This window comes from Macrotis lagotis, chromosome 1, assembly GCF_037893015.1.
Source record: "Macrotis lagotis isolate mMagLag1 chromosome 1, bilby.v1.9.chrom.fasta, whole genome shotgun sequence".
Classification (NCBI taxonomy): Eukaryota; Metazoa; Chordata; class Mammalia; order Peramelemorphia; family Peramelidae; genus Macrotis; species Macrotis lagotis.
The window spans coordinates 902,878,667-902,888,479 of NC_133658.1; the positions used below are offsets into that span (position 1 = coordinate 902,878,667).

Here is a 9,813-nt window from a genome sequence, read left to right on the forward strand (position 1 = left end):
AAAAAATGGATATTCAATGAAATAGGGGACTTTCAAACTTTTCTGATGACTAGAACTGATCAGAAAGTTTGATATTCAAGTATAGGACTCAGGTGAAGAATAGAGAAGGTATATAGAAAGGGCAAATTATGAGGGGCTTAATGACGTTGAACTGCTTTTATTCCTGCTTGGGAAGACACTACAGATAACTCATATGAAACTCAATTATTAGGGCAGTTGGAAGGAACATAACAAGGCATAGGAGGAAGTTGAATTTGAAGGCATAATATTTTATAAATATGGAATCAAGGGGGGAGAAAGGCATGTACTGGGAGAAATGGAAAGGGGAGGTAGAATAAGATAAGTTATTTCATATAAAAGAGGCAAAAAAAGCTTTTGCAATGGAGTGGAAGAGGTAGAGGTGAGAGGTAATGAGTGAACCTTCATTCTCATTGGAAGTGGCTCAGAGAAGAAATAACATACACACTTAATTGGGTATAGAAATCTATCCTACCTTAGAGGAAAATAGGAGAGGAAAGGGATGAGAGAAAGGCGACAGGGGAAATGAGGGGATGCATGTGATAGAAGAGAGGGAAAATTGTGGGAGAGGGTAGTCAGATATAACACATTTTTGAGGAGGGACAGTGTGAAAGGAGAAAGAGAACAGAATAAATGGGGTAGGGAAGAATAGGCTAGAAGTAAATGCAACTAACAATGTGTGTGTGGGGGGAAATGTAGAAGCAATTTCTCTGATGTATTTATGATTAAAGAATTCTATCTATCCCAAAGACAGAGTTGATTGAAGTACTTTTTTCACTCACTTCATTTTTTTGGATTTCTCTTTCTTTGTGTGTGTGTGTGTGTGTGTGTATGTGGAAGAGAGGGATTATGTTTACTTTACAAGGATATTATAGTAATGTGAAAAAAAATATTTTTTAAAAAAGTAAAATAAAGAAAACTTTCTTTACATGTAATTGGAAAATGCATAACCTAACTCAATTTTTAAAAACAAATAAATAAAGCCATCTGAAATAGCAACAATAAAAAATTTTTCAAAAAATAAAAAAGAAGGTGCTGAGGTATTTTCCACCACCTATCTAGGTACCCAGTTTCTGTGGGAAAGACCCTAGGGATAAATTTGGGAAAGAGTTAAGTCATTTACATTCAAGTAAAGTCTCTGTGTCCCATTAAATGGGATTATTTATCTAGCTAACAATGGGATAGAAATCAGAAGCCCACAGAATGTATCCAAGTATGCACAATAATATCCCCCCTACCACCCATAGGACACACCAGATGAACACAGATAAGATTTTTCTAATGATTTTGTCTTCAGTAGTCCTTGTGGTAAATTCCTGAAATCATGGCAGGTGATCAATATAAAAATAATATTTTTATGCTATTTTTGCTTATAATTACCTAATTCTGATAGCCAATTAGGCTAATATATAATTTTGGCATCTGTTGTCAGCTACATGTTCCTGTGGGAATTAAGATTCTTGTAGCTTTTCAAAAGCTGAGGAGGTATATAAGCAAAGATGTGATTCACTCTCAAAATTATCACATATTCTAGTTTAAGGAATGGAATGTTAGTCAACTAAGTATATCAAAAGCAGCATGACCTGTGGTCTATTTTTTTAATTTTTTTATAAAAGAAAGATTTATTTATTTTTGAATTTTACAATTTTCCCCTAATCTTGCTTCCCTCCCCCTACCCCCCACAAAAGGCAGTCTGTCTTTACACTGTTTCCGTGGTTTACATTGATCTAAGTTGAATTTGATGAGAGAGAAATTATATCCTTAATGAAGAAAAATAAAGTATAAGAGATAGCAAAATTACATAATAGGGTAACTTTTTTTAAAATTAAAAGTAATAGTCTTTGGTCTTTGTTCAAACTCCACATTTTTTTCTATGGATACAGATGGTATTCTTCATCACAGATACCCCAAAATTGTCCCTGGTTGTTGCACTGATGGAATGAGCAAGTCCATTAAGGTTGATCATCACCCCCATGTTGCTTTTAGGGTGTACAGTGTTTTTTTCTGGTTCTGCTCATCTCACTCAGCATCAGTTCATGCAAATCCCTCCAGGCTTCCCTGAATTCCCATGCCTCCTAGTTTCTAATAGAACAATAGTGTTCCATGACATACATATACCACAGTTTGCTAAGCCATTCCCCAATTGAAGGACATTTATTTGATTTCCAGTTCTTTGCCATCACAAACAGAGCTGTTATGAATATTTTTGTACAAGTGATGTTTTTACCCTTTTTTCATCATCTCTTCAGGGTATAGACCCAGTAGCAGTATTACTGGATCAAAGGCTATGCACATTTTTGTTGCCCTTTGGGTGTAATTCCAAATTGCTTTCCAGAAAGGTTGGATGAGTTCACAGCTGCACCAACAATGTATTAGTGCCCCAGATTTCCCACATCCCTTCCAACATTGATCCTTGTCCTTTCTGGTCATATTGGCCAGTCTGAGGACCTGTGGTCTATTTAAAAAAATTTTTTGTTTAGAAAAATTATTTTCAAACAAGAGTCTTTGTTCCTTTATAACCATTGGGAAAAGGTTAAAACTGTTTTATTGGAAAATCACTTACTGGTTACATACTGTTCGAAAATGATTATCAAACGTATATGTTACAAATTCAAGTTAATTTGGAAATGAATTTTAATGAATTCACCTTTGTAACAGAATCCTTTTCCTCTATGTGACCAAGTTCTCAATTGGGAATTCAAATTGTAATTTCTATTATCTAAGAGTTCTAAATTTCATGTTTCTTTAATGGAAAAAACAAGATTTGATCTGATAAAATTTATGTTTGAGATATTTCTTTTACCAGAAAGATATCTACAACCAAATTGAATTTTATGATGAAAAGACTCAAATCTGGAGATACAGGAGCACAACAGATGTCTCCAGAGAAAAGAAATGGACCAAAATTTTAAGTTTTTATTTACTTTCTCCCTTTACCTTTCTTATATGTATGGGTTGTTAAATCAAAGGGAATTGCCCCTTTTGCTCTCTGTAACTTGCTCCTTTGTTTCTGTTAATGCATCATCCATCCTTATGCCCCTCAGAGACCTTACATTGCCTACCAATATCCTAGCAACTCTTTCCAAGTTTCCAAGATATGCAATTTCCTCCTCCAAAATAACCCTCATTTATTGTTCCATAGTTGCTCTATAGATGATGTAATGGTAACATCTTTGATCAAAATGGGATTATGTCAGGATGATAGTAAGTTTTTACCCAACTATATTCCTGGTCAAAGGTTGATTTTCTTAGTTATTGTGATGAATGAATTGTGACCTTCTTTAGTCTTCAAAAGGATACTTGTCCTGCCCTCCTTGTACTTCAATCTAGGAAAGAAGTCTCTCTCGTTCCTTAGACAAGATAGCATTGTATAAGGATGCTGAACTTAATAACACAACCTCCAGGGAGGTTTAACATTTGGTCCATGTATATCCTAGCTTCCCTTGTCCCTGTTTATAAGTATCCTTATCTCCCTCTGATCAGGGTGGTCATTACCATAATGGCCTCCACCTATAGTTTTACAGCAAATCTGTTAGATATCTTTATGTCTAACCCTCTCTCCTTCCTTTCTCAGTGAGTTCATCTTCTGACAGGTTTATCTCTTTCTCAACCACTGTCAACAAACATATTACTCCCTCATATGACCTAAACTCATAATTCCTCAACTTGCCATTTTCCATAATCTTGTCTTCCACCCTATCTTAGTCACACACAGATAACCTTCATCTTTTCATCAACCTCAAATATGTACTATTTCTATATTCATGAATTCTGAAATTCCCTTATCATAATCTTTTGTCATTTCATCTCTCCCTTTGCCTTGAAATCCCAAACTCTATTCTTCCTCCATGTCCAGACTTCTAATCCCTCCACAACTCAATTCATTTCTAGGTCACCACCCCTACACTCACTATATTACCTTCCTTCTCCCTTATTAATTCCTTGCTGAAATCAATGCAACCCTAAATTGTCCTCTTCTCTTGTGTCCTTTGTCCTCTTATATTTCTGATCTATCCCAAGCAAACTTAAACCTTGAATCACTCCCATCATCCCTTGCCATCACTCATTCACATGTTCATGAAGAAAGTTGGACATAATCTCAAATCCCTGCTGATTGGGTCCATTGCAAATTTAGTTTACATAACTTCTAGATCCTCACTGCCTCAAGATAATTCTTTTACAGCTTCCTAATTAGATCACTATTTTAGTAACCATAGTGGCTCTTCCAAAGGTTTTTATTTCTCCGTTTGGATTTCCATTACCTCTACTCCTACCCCTCATCTCAGATGAGAATCTCATCTTTTACTGAAAAAAAGACACTCTTTGCCAAGAGCTCCTTTTACTGTCCTCTTTATTTCACATCATTCAAATACCTTCTGTTACTATTATCTCTTTCATCCTTGTTTCACATTAGGTAACTCTTCTGGCTAAGACAAACTTCTTTACATGTGCATGGATCTTGTACCTTTCCGTCTTCCACAGCAAACTGCCCCATCAATCATTCCAACTCTCTCCCTTATCTATGAACTTCCCCTGTATACATACCCCTTGGTTTTCCTATTGCCTGGAAACATGCCCATCTCTCTTCCATTCTCAAAACCTCTCACTTGATCCATCCATCTCAATCCCTGCTAGCTATTATCCCAAATCTTTCATTGCAGAATGTCATCTACAATTTGTGTTCTCTCTTCATTTCCTCTTAACTCTCTGAACTCTGCACAATCTTATTTTCACCTTTATCATTCAGCTGTCACTTCTCTTTAATTTTCATGGCACTTCTCTACATTGGTTCTGCCCCTATTTTTCTAACCTCTCCTCAGTCTCCTTTGTTTGATTTTTATTCTGGTCATACTTGATCATATTGGGGCAAGTCCAAGGTTTTATTTAATGTGAGTATTCTTTTCTTTTCTCTTTATACTACTTTACTTTTTTATCTTTTCAGCTTCCATTTATTTATTATCTCCATGCTAATGATTATCATATCTACTAATCCAGCCTTAACCTCTTTGCTGAATTCCAGTCTCACATTTTAATTGCTTATTGGGCTTCTCAAAATAGATGTTGAACTTGTCAACATGTTCCAAAGTAAACTCATTACTTTTCTTGCTAAATCCATCCACATGACTTTTTTTTTTGCAAGGCAATGGAGTTAAGTGGCTTGCCCAAGGCCACACAGTTAGGTCATTATTAAGTATCTGAGGCTGGCTTTGAACTCAGGTGTCCCTGACTCCAGGGCCAGGTGTTCTATCCACTGTGCCACCTAGCCACCCCCACATTACTTTTATTGTTACTGACAATTCCCTAGTTTCCAAGGCTCACAGCCTATACATCATCCTCCACTCTCTTATACAGCTAGGTGATTCAATTAATAGAGGGATAAATTTGGAAGTGGGTAGACATTTGCCATTGCATATGGAGAAGATGACCTTGTGAAGGTGAAGGTAGGATCTTATTGGCCTGGCTTCCATTGTTAATCAAGTTTTTTCTGAACCATTTCTAACCTGATCATGGCAAAGCAGACCTGAGACAGAGTGCCAATAAATTATTAGCGGTTTATTAATTACTTTCTTTGCAAGGAACCAATTTGGAAATCATGAGATTACTCCATTCCTTGGAACTCCACCTTGCAATTGTGCCACCAGATATTTTATCCATAATCTTAAGTGTGTAGGTGTCTCATAGAACAATAGATTTGGAGCATAAGTGATCTCCCCAGACAACTCCACCACACAGGAAAATACAACAATTACATCATTTGTGACCATCCAAGGAAGAGTCCTGTGGGAACAGCTAGAATGATTGTATAAAAGGGATTTGGTACAAGGCTGGGCAGGTTCTGCTGACACACTATATTTAACACTGGCAAGCACATTTCAGGGCATAACTTGTCTTATAGGATGGTTTCTGCCTATTATTTTCTCAGACCCAGAATTTGCCTGTGAACAAGGACTGGTAACTAGAGAAACTTGCTATCAAGTTTTTTCACAGCAATTATTATTTTGTATTTCCCTCCCCATTTATCCTATTTTCTCTCTCTCTCTCTCTCTCTCTCTCTCTCTCTCTCTCTCTCTCTCTCTCTCTCTCTCTCTCTCTCCCCCCTCTAAAATGTTTTGCTTCTGACCATCACCTTTCACAATCTGCCTCCCCTTCTATCAACCTCCACTCTTATCCAATATTATCTCCTGGCCCTCTGACTTTCCTGTAGGGCAAGATAGATTTCTATAATCAACTGAGTAGCTAAATTATTCCCTGTTTGAGCCAATTCTGATGAAAATAAAGTTTAAGCACTCCCTCCCAAATGCCCCATCTTTCTGTCTATTGTTTAAGTTTTTTCATCCTCTCCCTTTCCCTCTTTACCACTGCTTGCCTCTTTGTCACCCCTTAATTTCATTTTTAAGGTATCATGTCATTATAGTCAATTTACACACCTGTCCTCTATATGTACTCCATATAACTGCCCCAATAATGAGAATGTTCTTAGGAGTATCAAGTATCATTTTTCAATATAGTTCAATATAGTAAATAGTTCAAACTTACCAAATCTCTTAAAATTTATATATTTTTCTTGAGTCTTGCATTTGAAAGTCAAAATTTCTATTCCATTCTGTTTCTTCAGGAATACTTGAAAATCCTCTCCTTTTCCCCCCTGGAGGATTATACTCAGTTTTCTGGGTAGGTGATTTTTGGTTGTAATCTTAGGTCCTTTGCCCATTGGAATATTATATTCCAAGCTCCCTGATTCTTCATTATTAAAGCTGCTAAATCTTGTTTTATCCTGACTGTGCTTTCATTATATTTATCTTGTTTCTTTCTCACTGTTTCCAATATTTTCTCCTTGAGCTAAGAGCTCTAAAATTTGGCTTTAATATACCTAGGAGTTTTCATTTTGAAATCTCTTTCAGAAGGTGATTGCTGTATTCTTTCCACTTCTTTTTATACCTCTGTTTCTAGAATATGAGAGCAGTTTTCCTTGTTAATTTTTTTGAAAAATGATGTCTAGGTTCCTTTTATGATCATGCTATTCAAATAATTCTATAATTTTCTATAGTCTCTACCGAATCTATTTTCCAAGTCAGTTGTTTTCTCCAAAGAAATAAATCACATTTTTGATCAATTATGATAGACATAGGTCTTTTCAGGAATACAACGATCAAAGACATTTCCAAAAACTTATGATGGCAAATGCAATCCACATTCAGAGAAAACTGTTTCATCTGAATGCAGATCCAAGCATATTATCTTCCCTTTTTAAAATTTGTTTTTTGTTCTTTTTCATTATTGTTCCTTTTTGTTCTGATTCGTCTTTTACATGAATAATATGGAAATACATTTAACAAGATTGTACATGGATAACCTATATCAGATTGCTTGCTGCCCTGGGGAGGAGGGAAAGAAAAAAGGAAGGGAGAAAAATTTGGAATCCAAGATTTTACAAAAATGAATTGTGAAAACTAGCTTTACATGTAATTGAAAAAAAAACTACTTTCAAGTTTAAAATGAAATATATCACATTTTCCTTATTTTTCATTTTTTTTGTTTTTGTTTTATTATTTTTTGAGGTTTCATGAAGTCCTTAGCTTCCACTCATCCAATACTAATTTTTAAGGAATTAGTCTCTTCTGAGCTTTTATAACTCATTTCCCATCTGGTCAATTTTACTTTTAAAGAAATTCTTTTCTTCAGTGAATTTTTGTACTTTTTTCCATTGCTTTCTTCAATGAACTTTTGTGTATCTTTTTCTATTTAGTCAATTCTGCTTTTTCAAGTATTTTCTTCTTTCTTTCTTTCTTTCGTTCTTTCTAGATCAGTACTTAGGGGGAAATTTATATCTCTTAATACTTACAGCACTTAAATAGAGAAAGAACAGATCAATAAATTGGACTTGCAACTAAAAAGCTAAAAAAAGAGTAAATTAAAAATCTCCAATTAAATACCAAATTGGAAATCCTGAAAAATCAAAGGAGAAATTAATAAAATTAAAAGTAAGAAAACCATTAAGATAATAAATAAAGCTAAGAGCCAGTTTTATGAAAAAATAATAGAATAAAAAAACCATAGGTTAATTTCATTTTATAAAGGAAGAAAACCAAATTACCAATATCAAAAATGAAAAAAGATGAATTAAAATGAAATTTTAACAATTAAAATTAATTATATACCAATAAATAATTATTAAATGAGATGCATGGATATTTACAAAATATAAATTGTTCAGATTTCTGTCAGGGACCCTGCCCCCTCACATATACATGAAAAAATGTGAAACACAAGTTGTTGTGACCTAGGAAAGATTGTCAAAGATGTCTTCAACAAAGGATATGAATTTGGTATGGTTAAAATAGATCTTAGAACCAAACCTTGCAGGTGGAGTGAAATTTTTCACATCTAGTTATTCATACACTGACACAGGTAAAGCTTCAGGTAATTTGGAAGTGAAGTACAAGATCTGTGACTATGTGCTTACCTTCATCCAAAAATGGAACACAGACAATATCCTGGGGACAGAAATCAGCAGGGAGAATATATTAGCTAAAAGTGACTTGATCCCATATTTGTACCAATACAGGAAAAAAAGTGTGAATCAAAGGACCTTTTATAAAGTGGACTATTTCAGTCTTGGTGGAAATATTGACATTGATTTCTCTGGACCAACCTTCTGTGACTGGATTGCATTATTAGCTTATGAAGGATGACTTGCAAACTTTCAGATGAATTTTGACACAGCCAAATCAAAACTATCTCAAAATGGTCCTGGGTTATGGGACTGTTAGCTTCCAGCTACACACATATGTGAATGATAGCACTGAATTTGGAAGGTTGATGTACCCAAAGGTTAATGATAAATTTGAAATATAAATTGGTCTTGCAATGCTGGCCATAACAACACCATTTTAGTATTACTGCTAAGTATGAGCTGATCAAAAAAAAATTCTCTATCTGTAAGTATGGATGCACGAATAGCATTCTGCATTTGAATTTTTACCATTCAGTTGTAAATGAATACGTAAAGTGAATAATACTAGTCTTATTGGATTTGGTAATACTCAGACACTGAGATGTAAAATTGATGCTTTAGCTTTAATTGATGGAAAAAATTTCAATGCAAGAGGACATAAGTTGGGATTTGAAATGGAAGTTTAATATAGTTTTTAAGTAAAGCATCAGATGTAACCCTTGGAAATGAAGAGAAATGAACTCAATATGTTTGGCATTAATATTATTTTGTGAAATTTCAACAATGTGAACTTTTTATTCTTCCAAAGAATTGTTGTAACACCACCATGCTAAAACCTAGAGATTTTTTATTCTAATAAAAGAAAGAAATCCTTAAAGGTATGCATGGAGATTGTAATATTTATGCCATATATCAGTTCAGTTTCTCAGTTGTCATTTTAAATTTATTCTCCAACAATAGCGTAGGGTCATGTCATAAAGAAAATGACCTGATGCTCCAGTTTGTATATCACATCCTGTATGTTCTACCCCATTTTTTTCATGACTTTTATTGAATTGGTCTCTGTGAAATAGTGAAATAATGAAGGCTTTAGCTTTTGCATGAGAGTAAAAATCACATTTGGAACAAAAAACACCCCACAGCCACTAGTAAAATGATATGAGGATGTAAGATGAGCCCCAGAAAGTGTCTTGTGACCTATTCATGGGGAAGACCTGAGGACAACTATAAGTAGTTCCAAACACTAATGGAAAGGACTGGGCCAGGAACTCAGCTACAGATCCATCTAGTGATGAAAAATAAATCTGTTGTGATGGAAAATGCCATCCATATCCAGAGAA

General features: G+C 34.7%; 1 pseudogene; it reads left to right on the forward strand.

The window, feature by feature from the left end:
* Positions 1-3,754: 3,754 nt before the first annotated feature.
* Positions 3,755-9,572, forward strand: LOC141509514 (non-selective voltage-gated ion channel VDAC3-like; annotated as a pseudogene).
* The last annotated feature ends 241 nt before the right edge of the window (positions 9,573-9,813 follow it).